The following is a 21,167-nucleotide window of genomic DNA, read 5'->3' as shown; positions in this document are numbered from 1 at the left end:
ACATTATGTGGCAAGACAACACTACACTCTTTCAGCCTAGAAATTGGATTGGGAGAAGAGGCGTAAATAATACATAAGACATGCTTTTTGACACGTTTGAATTCTTGCCCAATGGGAAATTGGATAAGACATTTCTTGTCACAATTCACCATGATGGTGACATCATTTGCCAGTCGCAAGTGTTATCATTAACAAGCAGCGCAGTTATTCATTACTCATTCACATAAAGTGGATCAAAAGCTCACTTCTTAAGATTTGTATAATTCATTTGCATTTCAACAAGAGGTACATTATGCTAAAATTGTTGATGGCAGAGTCTTAAATTATCCCCCCCGGGATGTAATATCTGTGCTGAATATCACCCTTTGTTACATTTATTCACGGTGCCCTGTTGCTGTGAGCTCTAGGTATGTATCAAAGCTTCTCTAAGCCAAATTAAACGGGTGTGGAGACATCTAAGTGGCCTGTTCTGTCGTCGGAAGGAGAGGTGAGGGATCCCAAGTAGACTACATGCCATCATCCCCTCCCACACAATTCCTTTGCGATTCCCCCTTCCCATCATATACCGACTGCCCAACGTCACAGTTTGACGTCATCGCCTTGGCAGCTGCAATATGTCAGTATATATCGTGCTGACCCATTTCCCAAAGTCAGACAATAGACAATAGACAATAGGTGCAGGGGTAGGCCATTTGGCCCCTCGAGCCAGCACTGCCAGCACACAAATGATATTGCTGTTGTTCTCTCAGCAAGTAGAATCTATGTGAGACACTCAGATCTCTTAAAAGGGAGTAAATTATAAAAATAATTTCTTAAACCATACATTTTTTTGAAGGGTTCCAAATTAGCATTAGCAAAAAATTTAGCACCTATTCAGTACGCGGAAATTCTAATCAAACCATTTCTTATGCAATTGTTAATTTACAATGATGCACTCAACTCAACAATCACTGTAACTGATTTAACGGTAAAAAAGGAATTATTGTAAGTAAATGATAGAGTGAAATATATTCTAGATACAATCAGTACACCAGGGCAATGTATATAATTTATAAAAACAAAGAGTTTGTACATTACGTTTCAGTTTGCGATGTATTACAAGTTCAGGAAACTTTCACAAACAACCACTTATCATCGACTCCCATTCAGAGAAGAATTTGTATGACAACTAGCTTCTCAGTTTTGGTACATTTCAACATTAAGCACCGACTGAAATGTACAGCAAGATATTGTAAACAGTTCAGTCATATCAATATGTGATTTTAATTAGGAGTCAGTCATTCAATGACATGTATTCAATGACAGGTGAGATTGACTAGTTCGGTGTCAAAGTTAGAATGTAATTCTAAAGTTATTCTAAATTATTTTGAAAAGATTCCTTGCATAACTGGTCTAAAAATTCAATGCTAGCTTGAGTATTTAAAGGCTTGCTTCCTGATGTGGAAAAGGTAAACAATCGCAACTCAGTTGACACACACCACTCAGCTAGATACTTGCTTACCATATGAACAGTCTTCAGCCATCCCGCCTTCAAGCCTTGTCTTTAAGAATGAATGGTGAGAGATGTGCCCTGTTGTCAGCTCCCGAATCTTGCCTTGTCGACAGTTCTGCAGCTTGCTCAAAGGCTGAGCTGCATGAGTTTACTTCACAACAGTGCAAACATTGATTTGTGCACAGCTCCAGCTTGTGCGAGCTAACCCACTCCACAAAGTCCCACCTGGAAATTAGGGAAATCTAGCCACAGTCGCAGCAGAATTGACTGAAATCAGCTACTTTAAACTTTCTCAGCATAAGCAAGCCAGAGCATGAAAGGAAAAGCTGGTGAACAGTTAATAACACTTCGGCAATTAGCTTTGCGGCATCCCCTCTGAGACTATATCAGGGTCAATGTAAAGTACTCTCCAAAGACAAGGAGTTGTCACAATGCAGGGCCCCCTGCTTCACCAGTCAATGCAGAGAGGGCAGCACAAATCAGCACACGTGATTATAACCACCCAAGGACGTCAACCTTCTACAATCCACAAGCTGTGCTGGATATTCACATGGCAACACTGATAGAGTTACTATATTTACACTGGACTTCCTGGCTCTGTACAGCACTGCAGACTGTCTGAAGCAAAAAGGAAGAGCGAGGGTGGTCTTGTAACAGCCAAGTTTGCAAAACCTCGCATTATAACTGCACTTTTCTTCAGATAAAGACTCGCTTCCAAATGAACTTTCTCCAGACACTTGGATTTCATTGTTTCTTCCAATATACAATTAAAAACTTTATATGATGAGATGCGGAGACAAGCACCCCCTTCAATGACATGGGGAGACTGGGTTTTAGTCTGTATGTGCCCCGCAAATGATTGATGGGACAAAGGAGGACCTTTACTCTACATCGATTCATTGCTGCAGCTGATCTAGAAGTATTGGATGGGACAACATAGAAGGTTTTTCACTCGGTATCTTGTGCTCTTTGTAAACCTGTGTCCATCTAATACTCTGCTGCCAGTTTCTTAACTCAGACCAAGTCCTGTTCACCATTATTCATGCATATTCTGAGCTACATTCACATCCTTTTACCAAATCCCTTCATAGAGCTGCCCTTTTACATCTCTGCGATATACTCTAATTCTACAATCTTCTGGGATATCAGTTCTGCTTTTGGCACTGATCCATTTTCACTGTTTCACCAACTGGCTCCATGCTAACTCACTCCTTCCAGTTGTAAAGTAATCTCTTGAGGGATTCTTGTTTGACCAAGCCTGCTTAAATATTGTCTTTTGAAGCTCAAGGTCAAATCATTCATGATAACCAATCCTGGGAGGTTTATTATGTTGGAAACGTTCTATAAATGTAATCCATTGTATTGCATGATCTGCTTGAAAAGGTGATGTGGACATTGTTATATTAATGCTGGAAGCAAAACACAAAAGCAATCTTCCTTGGCATTCTAAATATTCTTCACTGAAACCTGCTGAAGAACTCCAGAACTGGTAAAATGCTTTATTCAGCATAAAATATCTGCCTTTTAGTGGTATATAATTTGAACAATGCAGAATGTGTACAAGGAGCATTCTTCATATAGGTCTAACAATAAATGCCTGGAATTCCAAGTATCTTTACAGACTATAATGTAGAAAGAGCAGCAACTTAATCAATTAAATTCTGGCTTGAGTTAAGATAATGCAGATGTATGAACATGAATGAAGTACTGATCGCGTAACATCGTGGGCAAGTATTGCACTGGATACAGATGGACTATGAAGAGGGAACATTTACAAGTATTGTTCAGCTTAGTAGACAATCAGTATAATGCATCCCACTTTTTTAGGAAACTCCCGGCATCTGTATACATTGAGCCAATAAATAAATACTGCATTACTTAGTCTATTACAACTTTTCACATTCCCCATCTCAAGGACTGTTTTACTGCTCCACACAACATATCAGCTGTACCCAGTTTTACAGAAACGTGGGAATACATTTCCTTAATTCATGAGTTATCTGTACTTCCCCCACTAGCTTTAAACAAACTAGATTAAAATGGCGAGCTAGTGTAGCTTTGCCAATAATGATCTTCCACAGTCAACGTTCTATCCTTGGTAACATACATTGATGTGAGTGAAGGTCTGATAAAACCTGTGAGAGTTCAGCTATGGAGGATACAAAATTCACGTACATTGGTTTTCCTGGGTCAAAGGAGCAAGTCCAGGCAGAAACAATATCGCGAATGCCGACCAGTCAGTGAGCAGCCAAATGCTACGTGCAATTGTCGGAATATAACACATTTCTATTACACTCCTAGGAACATTTAGCGCTTTGAAATTGTTTGGCCGACAACAAGATTTAGTGGATCAATCACCATTTTCCTGCACTCATCTCAATTTTCTTGAATCCTTTGAGATCTAAAAATGTATTGATGTTCTTCTTGAATATATTCTGCAACTTATCTTCCACAACTCTTTGGGGCAGTTAATTCCAAAGATTTGAAGACATTTCTTCTCATCCCAGTTCTGAGGGCCAACCCATTGTTTTATGACTGGACCCCCAGTTCTCGATGCCATGGGCAGGGGGAAATGTCCTTGTGATTTCCATATTACCCAATGTAAATACTGCTGTTCTAATCTCCAACTGCAGGAGCTTCGACCGCCCTGGCCGTGGTAGCGTCGATCACCACATTGAGGGAGCTTCAATCGCCGACTGCGGGAATTTCGATCGCCCGACCGCGGGAGAAAAGGAGGAAGGAGGTAAAAGTTAATCGCCATCCATCACAGTGAGGAATGTGAAGTCGCCGACTCTGGTCACATCACGGTGAAGGAGCGTGTGTGTGACCCGGACATTGAACTGATGCCTGTGGGTCCCTGCTTATGCAGTGTGCCTTGGGGATTCTCACACACCACTGTGGTGGCTGTTTATGTTTAATCTTTATGTGGTTTTGTATCTTGTTGCTCTTTTGGTATGACTGTATAGTAACTCAAATTTCTCTGTACACGTGACAATAAAGGACCATTGAACATTTGCTAATCATTTTCTTTGGAATTACCTCTATAAGCTTTCGCAGTACGCTTTTAAGTTTGTAGCCCAGTGTTTTATTCTGCTTTACATTCCCTTATCCTCCTTTGCTGAATTATGATTATTTGATTATGATTATTTTCCAAATCCTCCAGCTGTTCAATTGGCAGCATTAAACACTCTCTTTTATCCGACACCATCTTTAACCGCTTCATAGCCACGGATACAACCTCTTTTCCTGATGCTTTTGTTTTGTCTCTAAGGAGGTATATATTATTTGGAAGCTGGGAATCAATTCTTTTGACTGTGCTCTATTGCACATTTACGGTTATATCGTTTATTGCAGTTTTGTAACGTCTCCTGGCATACGCCCGACCACCACTTTTTACGGAATACAATCATGTAGCTCTTATGTTAATTTTAATATCCCTTGCACATATCTTATTTAACTGCTTTCTGTGGCTCTTTTGATATTTTTTCCCCACCTCTTTTCTTTCTAGCTAAATTCTGCATATGTTTTCTTTTACTTTTTCATATACAATAGCAGATTTTTTTTGAATGTTTCTTTCCAGCTCCTCCAACCACTTATCTCCCCCTGCCCTCCCACCCCCTCCCAGCTATTTAAATTTAGGTTATTTTACATTTCTTCCAGCCACCACACTGAACTAAACTGTGTTATGAAATTAAAAGGAACTGCGGATGCTTGTTTATACCAAAGATAGGCACAAAATGCTGGAGTAACTCAGCGGGTCAGGCAACACATCTCTTTTAAATGGGATGCTCAAGTCAGAGATAGCAGAAAATTGCCACAGCTGTTACTGCTCATAGTTCAATGATTGTAGCTTCTGCTGAGCATGGAGTGTTGGTTGATGATGGTCATGCAGGGTGGGAGAAGGAAAGAAAGGACTAGATTGGTTCATCTGCGACGTCCTTCGCTGTTCAGTTGACTGGAATGTTGATGTCCACATGTATCGGTGGTTTTTTGAGGTGAGAAATTAAATTAAAAAACAACTCAATTCTAGCATACAGCTCTCCCACCATGCTACCCACGAAGATCACAAGGGAGGGCAACAGTGTGTACCCATTTGCCACTAATTCATCATATTTAGAGGAACACCATTACTTCAGTTTATTAGTGTCATGTCTACCGAGGTACAGTGAAAAGCTTTTGAAATGGTCAGTGGGCCTAAAGATTAATATGACAAACTGATCTGAAATGCACTGTAAAATATTATTAGGCATTCAACAAATTAAAACTGTCAAATAATCAATCCTATATCACCATACAGAATGGCTCAGCTGCTTAAAGTGCTTGTGTGGCTCTGACGTTCAATGGATAATCTTGCTGAATTTCCATCATTAAATCAGAGCAGAAACACAGCTGCCAGAAATGTACAGCATACAAATTCTCATACAATTTTGGAATTTTCCTGAACTGCCTTGGCAAAGTTAAAATAAGCAGGATAAAATGCAAGATGGTGACTTCAATACCAATGTAAGTTTTAAAAGTTTGTTGAAGGAATGAGATATAAAAATATTTGGGTCCCCAAGAAATAGTGTCATCTTCTGTCAGATCGTTCATCATTGGAAGAAGCTGGAAAATAATGGGTTACGTTTGCAGTTGGTTATAATAGGATATAAGGATATAATAGACAATAGGTGCAGGAGTAGGCCATTCAGCCCTTCGAGCTAGCACCACCATTCACAGTGATCATGGCTGATCATCCACACTCAGTACCACATTACTGCCTTCTCCACATATCCCCTGACTCCACTATCTTTGAGAGCTCTATCTAACTCTCTTGAAAGCATCCAGAGAATTGGCCTCCACTGCCTTCTGAGGCAGAGAATTCCACAGATTCACAACCCTAGGTGGGAAAAAGTTTTTCCTCATCTCCGTTCTAAATGGCTTACCCCTTATTCTTAAACTGTGGCCTATGAACGTCATCTTCCATCCTGCCTGCCATTTTTTTCCACTGCTAATAATTACCAGTTGCAGCAAGTATGCCTAGGTGCAGGGGCATCAGTCACATTTGCAAAGTATGGCAATGTTTGCAGAACAAAAACAAAAGTATCTGTTGTACGAGGGTCACAATAAATCAGGATCTGTCAGCCACTTCCATAAGTAGTTCAAGCAATGCACTCAATAAAAAGCAAAAAGAGCTGCAAATACTTGGCAGGTCAACAGCTTCTCTGTAGAAACGGACTTGAACATTCCGATCAATAAATATCTCTAGCAGTTTTTAACTTCTGACTTCTTCCATCTGCAGTCGTTTGGATTTTCAGGATGGCACTTAAGGTTGTATTAACACACTTGCTTAGAAATATATTTGCAACAACACCAAGATATCTTTCATGCTCTCTCATTATATTTCCCATTCTTTATTCTCTAATTTTTGCTCAGGTTGTTTATTCCTTTGAAGTTTGATTGATATTTGTGATTGAATAAAGGGGAGGCCATTTAAGACCGAGGTGAGGAAAACGTTTTCACCCAGAGAGTTGTGAATTTATGGAATTCCCTGCCACAGAGGGCAGTGGAGGCCAAGTTACTGGATGGATTTACGAGAGATTTACCCGGTCATTAACCCAGCCTTGTACTGGATGCTTCAGGGTAGTGGGTTAAACCAACGGTGGTATCTGAAGCCCTGTTATGAATCAGTATCTGAGGCTTTTGGATCAAGTTGCTGCATTGCCCTATATTTCCCCCTGAAACTCTTGATTCATTTATCATCTGGTTGTTAACTGTAGACAATTGAAGTCTCAAACTGCACTGTGGAAAGTGAGATGTATGGTTTAAAAATTCAGTTGTTTTATAAAAATAATCTTGCTTTCCTTCCTCGATAATTTATTCGCCCCGTAATGTTATCAGGGTTTTTGATGTTAAAGGTGTTCATGTTTCACGGTAATTATATAATTGCTGCAGCATTTCTGTAATGACAAAGAACGGTTTGCTCTAGCTCTCCTTTCTAGATCCCCTGAACCTCCTTATTCTTATTTCACTTACTCTGGTTCAAGTTCTTCTTTGATGTACCATTCTGGCATCTCCTGATTTTTCTCATCATAGAGACATAGAGTGACACAGTTTAGAAACAGGCCCTTCGGCCCAACTCGCCCTCACCGGCCAACAATGTCCCAGCTACACTAGTCCCATTTGCTTACGCTTGGTCCATAAGTCTCCAAACCTGTCTTATCCATGTACCTGTCTAGGTACAATTGAATATATTTGTGGGTTTTCTCCATTTTTTGTTCTTCCCAACCCTCTGGGCAATTTACACATCCTGTAGGTGGCTCTGTAGTTTTAGTTGGGGGTTTCCAACCTGCCAATTTTATTTGCAGTCAATATCTCAGCAACATCTAGTGCACCAGCATCAACATCCCACCATTACTAACGCTGTCAGATAAATGGCCCAGTCAGGCATTGTGTCGGCTGGGTGGTACGATAAGAACATAGAGGCAAGAGTAGACTCCTCAACACCTCATTGTTCTGGTGCATCATTTAATGTCAGACTCTTTGGAAAACAATATCATGTAGAACAACAGCAAATACATTGCCAGAATGACATTATGTGTCATAGATTCAGGTGTTAGATGTTAGGTAAAATTTCATAATGCAATCACTTTGCACTTCTCTATAACTTTGAAACGTCAATGATTTTGTAGTCTGTGAAAAACAAAGGTTTGATAGTGTAAGGATTGATAGAGAGAGAGTGAAAGATATTTTGGTGTTAACGCAAATATCTCTATACCTAGTAGAAACAAGGAACTACAGATGCCGGTGTACACAAAAGGACATAATGTGCTGGATTAACTCAGCGGGGCAGGCAGAACATGGATCTCTGGAGAACATGGATAGATGATGTTTTGGGTGGGACCCTTCTTCAGACTAATTAGTCTGATGCTGCCTGACCTGCTGAGTTACTCCAGCACATTGTGTCTTTTAACTATCCATGTTCTCCATACGTTTCGGGGCGGGGACCTAAAATTAGGAGGGATTGTCTTTTCATAGGTTGACAGCCTGCTTATTGTGCAAAACTATTGCAACATATTGGTAATTCAGAGACTATCACTGGCTGGATGTTGGATGCATTTTTGATGCTGTCTTGCTACAGCCTTGTTATTATCCTTTTATCCTTTGGCTTTTAAAGTGTTTCTGATTTCTTTCATCTAAACAACAGCTTAATAATATACAAAAGACTGCTAGAAAACAATTTCTCTGCTATGATCTTATCAAATGATCTCTTTTAAAGATCCAACCAAAAAATGCCTTTGTTGTGGTTGCAGAAATAAGTTACAAAGGAGCATAGCTGACAGGGGAAATTGGAAGGCAGAGCCAACTAAAGTCTGACTGTTACAGAGAGACAACACAACAAAGGGCATGGAGGGTCGGAGAGAATTTTCTGACAGAGGGGAAGAATCTGAACCCAAACCCTGGAGAGCCACACACAAGCAGAAGAAGAACCTGGGCACACTCAACTTCACCGATGAAGTTGGAGTGCAGAGGAGGAACTTGAATGGGTCTTGAGGGGAGATACTTAGTGTATCCAGAGGAGATAGTAACATAGAAAATAGGTGCAGGAGGCCATTCGGCCCTTTGAGCCAGCACCGTCATTCATTGTGATCATAGCTGATCGTCCCCAATCAATAACTCATGCCTGCCTTCTCCCCATATCCCTTGATTCCACTAGCCCCTAGAGCTCTATCATAACAGGGCTTCAGATACCACCGCTGGTTTAACCAACTACCCACTACCCTGAAGCATCCAGTACAAGGCTGGGTTAATGACCGGGTTCATCAGCTCAGCAACTGACATAATTATGAAGAAAAAACACTAAAGCAAAAGCAAAATAGTGCAGCTTTTAGAAATCTGATAAAAGTCATTAACCGGAAACATGTGCTTTTTTGACAGTAGATGCTGCTCAGTACTTTAAACTCTGGTATTTTACCTTTAACAATAGTTTCAGTTTGACAACCAGGAAAATGAACAGGAGTTAATGGGCACATCACTAAAACATAATTAGTGAGGATTTAGTGGTTAAACTAAAATGTGGTTCATTACAGGAGTAAAATGGCAAACCCTGAAATTCAAAGACGGTGATGCCTCTGCAATATCCTGTTCTTCAGTGAAACCTGTCTAGATTTCTGACTGTTTCTTCAGGTTGTTTTAAGGTTCTTAATTACAAATTACTAATCTGAACTGGAGGTCCTATCACTCGAAAACAATGAAGAGTTGTCCCATTGAAGTGTGTGCATTTCGCTCAGTTTGGGGCTCCTCTATCTTTCATGTCCACATGATGTACACTTGACACTTTGCATCAGTGAAGGGAATAATCATTTAAGGAGGTAGAGGGAATCGTCAATCAAGTGGGCTTCTTTCTCCTGAATGGAGTTCAGCTCTGAGAATTATTGGAGCTGTATGCATCCATATCCAAGTGGATATGATTTCATCAAAATTCTGATATGCCTTATGATGGATAGTTAGAATCAGTCATTTGCGATATAAATGATGGGGTGAGTTTCCAGTGACTGATCTAATTCAATTTCTGGTTAACGGTGGTTCGCAGAGTTTGACTGGGTAGAATTTGTCAATGGCATCGCTAATGGATGTCAAGTAGAGATATTGAGATTATGCTCTTGGATATGGTTTGTTCCTGCAGTCTGAGTAAACATAAATGTTACACCCACCTTTTTCCCAAGCTTGTGTTGCTTGGTCTTCATGCATATATGCCTACCTTATTTACTTCAACATTGCTGGTTCTAAATACGAGAATTTCCCTTCAATAGTTTTATGAAAATTAATGATAGCAACATTACTGAAGAATGCAAGGATCCATCATCCCCCAAGTAGAATGATTCTTTACTTTCTGTTATTATGGCTACAGAAGTGCCAATTCATTCTGCCTGCACCCACCACCTACCCAGCCCCCCAATACATCATTCAACCTAAATCCCAGCCCTTGCTCAGACCATTGAATTAACCACCTGATTCAAATCCTGCCTGTGCAACCCTTCCCCAATTCATTTGTAACCTGGCCATCCTAATCATCTTCCCAACTACATCCCTGGCAGAAGGACAATCTTCCTCATACAATTCTTCCGCCCATCCTATCTGATGAGTGCAGGCTCTGGAAATCTGATACAAGATCATCAATCAGAATCATCAACCAGAACTCACCTGCTCTATAACCTTTGTCATGATAAATACAGATGTGAAATATTCATCTCATCTCTTCTAGTTCCACACATAGATGACCACACTAATGCTTAAGGGGAGTCTGAAGAAGGCTCTTGACCTGAAACGTCACCCATTCCTTCTCTCCAGAGATGCTGCCTGTCCCGCTGAGTTGGAGTAACTTTTTGTTTCTATCTAATGCTTAAGAGGATCTGTGCTCTCCTTGGTTATCATTTTGTTCTTAATATACATAGGATGTTTTAAGATTCATCTTTACCTTATCTGCCAAAGTGATATCCTCTTTTCGTCCTCCGGATTGCCTTCCTTATCATATTCCTTCATTCCTTTCAGTCTACAAATAATTTGTTTGATCCAGCAGCCAATACCTGGCATATGCTTCCTTTTTTTTTTCCAGACTCGAGCCTCAATATCCTGCGTCAGCCAAGGTTGTCCAATCCAATCTGTACTGCCCCTCACCGTAACAGTAACATTATTTTGTAACTTTTGGTTATGCTTCTATACGTAAATATATGAGTGTAGTTTTAACCCAAATTTAAAAAAATGCTGGAGATATACTACCTGAGTGGAGAAATCTGTAATTTCCACTTACTTTTATTTCAGATTTGCAGCAACTGCTATGTTCTGCATTGCACTATTCCAAGATGGTCTTTTTTTTTTTGCTACTGCCCTTTTTTTCATCCCTCCCAATTTATCTCCTTCCGTCCGAGATGTCAGTTGTGATTAATAATAAGCATTCATTTCCCTTCTCTTTGATGCCACCAACACTATTTGGACAACCACACAGACATTTATTTTAGACACGAGGAAGTGCAAGTGCTAGTTTCCAAAAATCGACACAAAATGCTAGACTTTTACTTTGTTCTCTCCTCTCTGCAACTTAAAATTTGCACGTTTTCAATTTTCCAGTTCTGATGCAAAATAATCATCTTGAAATATTAATTATTTTTCTCTCTCTAAAGACACTTTCTGACCCACTGACCTTCTCCAACATTTGCTATTTTATATTTCCAACATCTGCAAGATCATTTTTCTTATTAATGAATCTTAATTGAAGTTACCTATCTAGAAGCTGGTTAGATTGGACAAGACCCTCAATTGGTGCTTAAGATGAATAAAACTACCAGGTAGTGAATGTTTTAGAGATACAGCATGGAAATAGGTGTTTCGGCCCACTGAGTCTACACCAACCATCAATCACGTGTGAACATTAGTTCTAAGTTATCCCATTTATCCAATCTTTACACATTTGGGGCAATTTTACAGAGGCCAATTAACCTACAAACCCTCACATCTTTGGGATGTGGGAGGAGACTGTGGACATGGAGGAAATCCACACGATCGCAGGGACAACATGCAAACTCTACACAGACAGTACCCGAGGTCAGGAGCGAACCAGGGTCTCTGGCACAGTGAGGCATCATCTTTACAAGCTGTGCCGTTCTTGTATGTACCAGTTGATGGATATTTTGTCAAGGCTTATATAACCCATTTTGTTAAAAAAGAGAATACGATCAGACATTTTAGTAGGCCTGACAGAAATCAAGCAAAGATATTTCATTCACAGCTAGAACACCAGTTTTCAGTCTAAAGATTCTGAGCTCCAAGGTTCAATCTTGACCATGGGTGCTACCTGTATGGAGAATGTACGTTCTTCCCGGGACCATTTGATTTTCTCTGGTTCCTCCAGTTTCCTTCCACATCCCAAAGATGTGCGGGTTAATAGGCTTCTGTAAATTGTCCCTAGAGTGTAGGATTGTACTAATGTATGGGCGATTGCCAGCTAGCACAGACACGTTTCCACACAGTTTCCACACTGTATCTCTAAAAAATAACTAAATTACATTTCCCATGATCTAAGACATCCATTCAAATCAGTAGTTTAGCCCTTGTAATTTGGTCCGAATGTGTTAACCTTGCACATTTTCATTATCATTTGAATTTTTACATTACTTCCATTGTGCCTCTGTACTTCTGACGTTCATCAACTATCCTTCACAAATTTATTTACAAAATAATTTCCTGACTAATCTAATCTAGCCTCGTTGCAGCCTGAAAATTATATTTCTCTATTGGGATCCATTGTATTTTTTCATGAAATTGCCTGTTGTTTCCTTTACATGGATGGAGTTTGGCAGGGGGTTTTGATTTTAGTCACTGGCTCTTAGTTCTTTTTGCAGCAACCTCCGAAAGGTTTAATTGCCTTCATCAAGACCAACCACGAAGAATATCCAATTAAAATAACATCTCCAGCCACCAAGGACAAAATAAATGAGGCAGAAGTCACCTGATGATATGCCACCCTAAGAATCCTTAATAAATCCAATTGTTTTCATAACTACCCGTTGCTACAAGAATATTTTTAGAACCCTTTTATATTAAGCTATTTTATGCTCCTTTAACATCATGTAGAGCTTGATTTAATCTCTCCTCAACAACATCTTTGTTTACTTGCAGTTTTAACCCGGCTGCAAACTTGTTCTTGTGGACAGCCTTACCCCCTCTACATGTCCTCCACATAATTCTCTTCTGCTCACAGCAATTCTTCCTTCCTCTGCTGCTCTTACTTCTCAGTGCAAGTATGGTTACTCTGTAAAATCAGTCACACAACCCTTCCCGTCTCCACCCACCTTCTTGACATTGTTCCTTTGATTCCTTTCTCACCCCCTCAAATTCCATCAGTCCACATAGCTCTCCTCCCTATTTGTAATCACCTATGGAGATTTTCCCAGGTTGTTTCCATTCATCACATCATGACATGAAGATCAGAAGCATCCTCGTGGCGATCCCTGGAAGCGACGATGCGAGGCAGTCTTCGACGCACGGGCGACAATTCTGTCAACATGTTGGACGACAGAAGCCAACGGCGAGCTACATCGTCTGACACACGAGCGAATGAACGATCACATTGTCCTCCCATTCTTCTCATGCAGTTGTGTGTAAATTACAATGATTTGCTTCTGTTTCATTTCTGAGGGTACTGACGCGGATCCTAAACTTTTCCTATCTATGTACCCTCTAAACTTTTCCTATCTATGTACCCTCTAAACTTTTCCTATCTATGTACCCTCTAAACTTTTCCTATCTATGTACCTTTCCAGGTTTCTTTTAAATGTTGTTAAAATACCTGCCTCAACTAACCCCATACACCCACCACACACCAACTGGAAAAAAGTTGCCCATCAGGCAGGCTTCTATTAAATCTTAAACCTATTTCCTTTTGTTTTTGGTTCCCCTACTCTGGGTAAAATAATTTGCGCATTCACTCCATCTATTCCACTCATGATCTTATACACCTCTATATGATCATCCCTCATTGTCCTGTGCTCCAAGGAATAAAGTCCTAGCCTGCTCTACCTCTCCCAAAACTCAGGTCCTCCAGGGAAATAATCTCGTAACTATCTTCCCACAATCTCCTTGGATATTTCTGATCAGTCCTGGGAGATTTCTCTACCCACATACACCCTAGTACATTCAGCACCTCCTTGATCATATTACAGACTGTCCTCAAGATATCTCCATTAACTGTTCCAGTCTTCATGTCTTTCTCCATGGTAAAACCAGAGAAAGACTCTTGGAGGACCGCACCCTTTTCCTGCACCTCTACACAGATTTCTGAGGGACATTATTCTCTTGTTGCATGAAAGTTGTGTCAAGGTGAGAATGCTTGGTACTTTAGATTCTTTCAATGATTCAGTTGCTTCATGAGTGAATGTTTAGGAAAAATGTATATCTTTACTAATTTATATTATGTTGCAGAAGGTAAGAATCCATTTTGCTTGCATCCGTAGGTTCCAAAGTTAGGTTCTTCAGGAGATTCATAACCCTTGACATCTTATCCTCAGCATCAGCACATCCACTTAAAGTAGACGATTCTGCATTTGTGCAAGATGTCGTAAGCACAAGGGAAAAAGCTGATAGCACTGCACCAGTTGCAGTGGAGGTTTGTCAAGATGATAATCATGTGTTGAAACATTATCAAGATCTGAGATTAACTCAACTATACGAGAATGTGGTAGAACCAGAAAAGTTTCCTCACCCTCATTTTACAACCTATACATTCAAGGACAGTATATGTCCACGTCTCCTGGGTGATGATTCATAAGGTTACAAGTGACAGGATCAGAATGAGGCCATTCTTCCCATCAAGTCTCCTCCGCTATTTAGTCATGGCTGATCTATCTCTCCCTCCTAACCCCATTCTCTTGCCCTCCCCTTAATACTGGCATCCCTTATTCAGCAGATTCTACCTGTAATCATGGACAATTAAATGCTAGATTTTTTTCTTTACATAGGACTGCAATTAATGTGTTATTTTATGTATGTGATAAGCTGTGTTACAAGAGAACTTGAAGAATGTGGAAGCTATGTACTATCATTCTTAATAGTAGATGACCACACCCATAAAATTGGCCTCTTAAATTGATCTTGGCTTGTTTAGAACTGCTAAATAATGGAAGTTGTTCGTAGTTGATGTTGAAATACATTGAATGGTACCATTATGCTGATGCAGTGCAGGTATCACCTCAGAAGGAGTGCACTATTCACCATTATTAACAGCAGGCTGATAAATCATGTGATGCCAAACAGAAATCAAACATGGATTTTTTTAAACGTGATTCTGGAGATTAAATCAAGACTTATGCATTCCCCAACAAAAAATATCTTCATCATTTAACATTCGTAGCTTCACAAGGAAGTATATCATCCCATTGTTATAAGGAGGGTCATTAAAAAAAACATTTTGGGGTTATGGCATCACTAGAAAGGAAAGTATTTACTGACTGTCCCTAACTTCCACAAGTGCGCAGCCATCTTAAACCACCACAGTCCTTGTAATGTAGGTTCGCACACAGTGTAGTTGGGTGGCGAGTTTTAGGATTTGGACCCAGGGCAATGATGTATATGTCCAGATCAGATCAGTGTAGAACTTGGATGGGGGAAACGAGCAAGTGGAGGCAATCCATAATACCTGCTGCATTTGAACTTCTTAGTTGGAGAGGTTGTGCTGTCAGAGTAGCCTGGGTGAGCACATTTAGTACAAGTGCAGTGCAGTTTGCAGATGCGAATTGCAGTCTTATGCTTGATTGGCGTGCTAATCAGCCAGACTGCTTTGTTCTAGTCTGAAGAAGGGTTTCGGCCCGAAACGTTGCCTATTTCCTTCGATCCATAGATGCTGCTGCACCCGCTGAGTTTCTCCAGCAATTTTGTGTACCTTCGATCTTCCAGCATCTGCAGTTCCTTCTTGAATGCTTTGTTCTAGAAGTGGTCAAGTTTCTTGATAGTAGTTGGAGCTGCACTGTTCCGGGCAAGTGGGGAGTATTCTATCATACTTGTAGAAGGTGGAAAGGCTTTGGGTGTGCAGAGGCAAATCACTCATGACATGATAACCTGCTGCTGACCTGTTTCTGTGGCCATGGGCTTTGTGGCTGGACAGGTTGGGTTTCTGATCAGCAGTGATCCCCAGGATGTGGTTGGTCATGGTAAAGTCAAGATGATTGCTCTTGCTGAAGATGGTCATTGCATGAAATTTCTGTTGTGCAAAGTTTAGCTGCCATTTATCAGCTCATGCCCGAATAATAGGACAGTCTTGGATATCATTAGGATATGCAAATGGTCATGGGATGCAAACATAATCAAACATGGTACAATCATTAATTTAAAAAAAAAACTCTGGAAGATGGAAGATCAGTCATTAATGAAGCAGCTGATGATGGCTGGGTTGAGGACGCTGTCCTGTAGAGGCCAGCGTTAATGATGGACAACATCTGCAACCTGCTTTCTTTGTGCGATGTGCGACTCCAATCATTGGAGTGTTTTCCCCTTGATGCTCATTGATTGCATCCATGTCACACTTTGTCAAAGGCAAGCTTGATAAAGGGCAGCGACTCTCACTTCACTTCTGGAATTCCATTTTTTGGTCCATGTTTGACTCAAAGTTGTGATGAGGGCTGGACTACATGATCATGGTGAAAGGCAAATCAGGCATCAGTGGGCAGATTATTGGTGAGCAAATGCCAAGGAATTGTGTGGAAACAAGCCTTTTGCCTAACCAGTCTCCGCTGACCATCAAGCATAAATTTACATGAATCTGTTTGATTGCTGATAACATCTTCCAACAGGACGCGACGTAACTGGGCAATTTTCCACATCGTCAGGTAGTTGCCAGCATTGCAAATTAATTGGAACAGCTTAACTCGAGCACAGTTCCAGAGTTCAGGAGAGCTCTTTTTTTTATAAGCGCAATGCACATTCCAGCAGCAAATTTTGAAAGAAAAGTAATTGCTTATCTATTATACCATCACATTTCTCGGTCCATGTCTCAATCCATTTAACATCACGTTACTTCGAGCACCTAATACATGGACCTAAAAGCCGACTCTGCTGGTTAAGGTTCCCTGAGAAATTTTGGAAGCTCATTATTAAGGGACTGTCTGATGGTATTTGTGTTGCAGCCGAGAAAATAAAACGTGTACAATTCAACGTTTAAAATTCGGTGTGGTTGGTGAAGGAATTCATTTTAAAAACCAATTGCTTCCTTACTGCAATTGTTGCAGAGTTGGGTAAATTTGTTCTGTGTCCTCCTGTGTTGGTGACATTTATTCACAGAGGTCCTGTGTATTTGCAGATATGTCAAATGGTATATAATGCACACTAACATCACACTCTCAAATTCCATTTGCACATCTGAATCTGTGAACGATGCAGACAGCTCATATCCTATCTTGTCATAATGAGAAATGTGATGCCTGCTTTTCTATTACGTTAAGGGAAAATATTATTTGGTCTGTATTCATTCAGAAGGTCTTCTGTCAGTTCAGTCTGAAGAAGGGTCTCGACCCGAAACGTCACCCATTCAGACTGAAGAAGGGTCTTGACCCGAAACGTCACCCATTTCTTCTCTCCAGAGATGCTGCCAGTACCGCTGTTACTCCAGCATTTTGTATCTATCTTCTGTCAGTTACATCCTCTTAACCCTCACGATGCTGAGATTGCTGAGGCTAGTTGCCTTGCCATCCTCATTGCACATCAATCCCCAGTCCTCAACTGGACCTCGCCTTAATCATCTCCTACCCATTCCACTGTCTCCATCACTAACCTACGCTATCTCAACCTTAAAGCGTTGAATAACAATGTCTTCTGACTAATTTAACACAAGCCCTAACCCAATCAGATAGTTACCATACAAAATTTTTCATCCCAAACACAAAGTCTTGACCGATCACATTCTTCTGATCAAATCTCCTACCTACCCAAATGTTCAAAGTCTGACTCTCTCTGTCCAAGAGCCATATCCAATAACTTAATGGGCCTCAAATGTGATAATAATGGTAAGCTTACCAACAAGACTGCTCACATTTTGTCGCTGCCCTATACATAGAAACATAGGAACATAGAAAATAGGTGCAGGAGGAGGCCATTCGGCCCTTCGAGCCAGCACCGCCATTCATTGTGATCATGGCTGATCGTCCCGTATCAATAACCCGTGCCTGCCTTCTCCCCATCCCTTGACTCCACTAGCCCCTAGAGCTCTATCTAACTCTCTCTTATATTCATCCAGTGACTTGGCCTCCACTGCCCTCTGTGGCAGGGAATTCCATAAATTCACAACTCTCTGGGTGATAAAGTTTTTTCTCACTTCAGTCTTAAATGGCCTCCCCTTTATTCTAAGGCTGTGTGTGGCCCCTGGTACTGGACTCGCCCAACATTGGGAACATTTTTCCTGCATACGTGGCAACTCTTTGCATACTTTGTGTATGGTATGCAAAACAAACAAAAATCACTATGACATGTCACATGTGATAATAAAGTATCAATCAATCAATCAATCACCAACTACCAATGTAAATTCCCATCCAAATTCATGCAAAAACTATTCGGAATAGACATCTTCTATTTGGAATAGACTTCTTGGTTCATTTTCTATCAATCCAATGACAGATAATTGTAATGTTCTCCACTGTTTTGTTTTGTTTTTAAATCAAAAATATTTATTCAAGTATTAAAATATTATTTACAACACAATAAAACAAAACAGAACCCACCACCATAGTACGACAAAACAAATATACTACTAAACAACAATAGTACACTCCGTCTTTAAGGAGGAACTGCAGATGCTGGGAATCGAAGGTGGACAAAATTGCTGGAGAAATTCAGCGGATGAGGCAGCATCGATGGAGCGAAGGAAATAAGCAACGTTTCAGGCCGAAACCCTTGTTGTTACTATCGTCGTCCAGAATACATTCAACCCCCCTCGGTGCCCAAGGGTGTTCTCCACTGTAGGTACAATTGTGATCAATCAACACTGCACAGTTCAAAAGTCGTTTAGGGGAATCTTAATACATTGGCTAAGCAACTCACCAGTTAAACACACCAAAGCCTTCAAAAATTATTTGATGTATATGTTGTATGAAAGGTATAAGTGAATGAAGCCCATGGGATCAAAAAGGCAAGTATACAAAAGCTTAAAATGCATGCTTTATTGGCACTAAAACTGTGTTGTGGGCCATCTTATTGCTGTTTGTGAAAGTTGCACATAGTTAGAGATTTTCAATTGTGAGATTTAAAGTGCAATAAGGTTGCAGGCTTCCTTGTGTAATGCAGCAATGTGTAAGTTTCAGAGCAGTGTACCCTATTGATCTTTTACAAGTTTTTGCAGATTACAGCATTTAGCCATGCAGGTGCAATCTCAGCAACCAGCTCTAAGGAGTCAAAATATAATAACATCAGCAAAAATCTCCAGCAAAAAGGGAGTGGTTGGGGGGAAGAGAGAGAATGGGCCACTAGGGGATCGGGAGGCTCAGCTGTTGAAGAACTGTGTCAGCAGGAAATAGTCTTTCTGCCGGCAACCAGAGAGACTCCAGATCTACAGTCAGGCATCCCTGGCCCCTCTGTCCCTTCAGCTTACAAAATAAGTCTCTTCTTGAGTTTAAGTCTTGGGTGACCTCTTTAATGGAGTAGTGAACAGTGAATGCCAAGATGTGGAAAGGAACATCATTAGATACCTTGAATAATCCTAACACCAAAGGCGTACAGGTCTGTAGGTTACTTGGGTTGGTATAAATGTAAATTGTCCCTAGTGTGTGTAGGATAGTGATAATGTGTAGGGATTGCTGGTCGGTGTGGACTTGATGTGCCTCAGGACCTGTTTCCGCGCTGTATCTCTAAACCTAGCTGAACAAAGAAGCAGGGGTAGCCTTGATATTCATGGGCAAAGCAGTTCAGGCATATGGAACCTAGGTTTGAGATTACAGCACAAACTGATCTCAGTGACAACAAAGAGTGCAGTTTGAGTGCTAACTAGAATACCGTCAAGAGGGAGGAAAAAAAGACAAGTAAACTAGATTAGCACAAACAGTATGCTTGTGACAAACGTTGTATGCTGCAGTGCTATTGATGTTAATTGGGAAGTTCTTTTGGAAAAGAAAATCCCTTGAACATGGCGGGAGTTGAATTTCCCCATGGGTGTAGGACACCTCAGAGTGAGCATAACCTTTCTCTACTCCAGTTTTAGCCAATTTTCACTCAACGACACATTTCTTGTTAGGCTTGTGTGAAAGAACGTCAAGGACTGACAAGCTCAGCAGCACACAGAGTGAGCGTGATAACCATAATGATTTCTACTGAACTGCCAGCATAATTTTTAGATAACAGAAACAACTTGCAGGTTTCACTCATCTATGGAGCAGGCACGTTTCTTGTTATCGGGGGCTTGTGTGAAAAGAACGTCAAGGGTCAAACACTGACAAGACTAACAATCAGCAGCACACGGAATAGAAGCTGTGCGTGATGGAAGAAAAGTTCACAATGATGTCCCCCTCTACATTTGAACCTGTGCATACAAGGCATCATTTCTGAAGATAACAGAAACAACTTGCAAATGTATTCATTAGTGAAGAATTATAGATTTCACATAAGTGAAATGTGGGGGGTATTTGAAATTAGTTACTTAACACAGATGTCCTGGTGTGGAAGCAGATGCGGCGTAGACGGACATGGTGATGGGCAGTGTTAGCCATGGGAGTCAGTGGGAAGTGTATGTCGGTCAGAAGTCTATCACCTGCAATGGAGATGGTGAGGTCAAGGAATAGTGTCGGAAATGGTCCAGGTGTATTTGATGGAAAAGCAGTTTTTGTATTCATTAGTGAAGAATTATAGATTTCACATAAGTGAAATGTGGGCGATTTGAAATTAGTTACTTAACACAAAGAAACATGGTGATGCATTTGGGAGGAAGCACTATGCCATACAGCATGGAAAAGCATTTTGGCCCACTGAGTATGTGTCAACCATTAAGCAATCATCCATCTATCTATACTAATCCTACATAAACCCTATTTTATCCACCATCCACCCCCATGTTATCCTCCATACATGTTCATTTTATCTTCCCTCTCCCCATGTTCTGCCACCACATGGCACCAAGGGCAATTTACATTGACCTATACCAATCCACATGCCTTTGAGATGCGAGAGG

The 21,167-nt window shown here is 40.6% G+C and overlaps 1 protein-coding gene across 1 annotated transcript in view; it reads right to left on the bottom strand.

The window, feature by feature from the left end:
- Positions 1 to 21,167, bottom strand: part of LOC129714364 (cAMP-dependent protein kinase catalytic subunit alpha-like) — a 99,346-nt gene that overhangs the window by 49,217 nt on the left and 28,962 nt on the right.

The sequence above is a fragment of the Leucoraja erinacea genome, chromosome 39, assembly GCF_028641065.1.
Source record: "Leucoraja erinacea ecotype New England chromosome 39, Leri_hhj_1, whole genome shotgun sequence".
NCBI classification, from domain to species: domain Eukaryota; kingdom Metazoa; phylum Chordata; class Chondrichthyes; order Rajiformes; family Rajidae; genus Leucoraja; species Leucoraja erinaceus.
The sequence above is the reverse complement of the archived record's forward strand: the minus strand, read 5'-3'. Positions and strand labels throughout refer to the sequence as shown.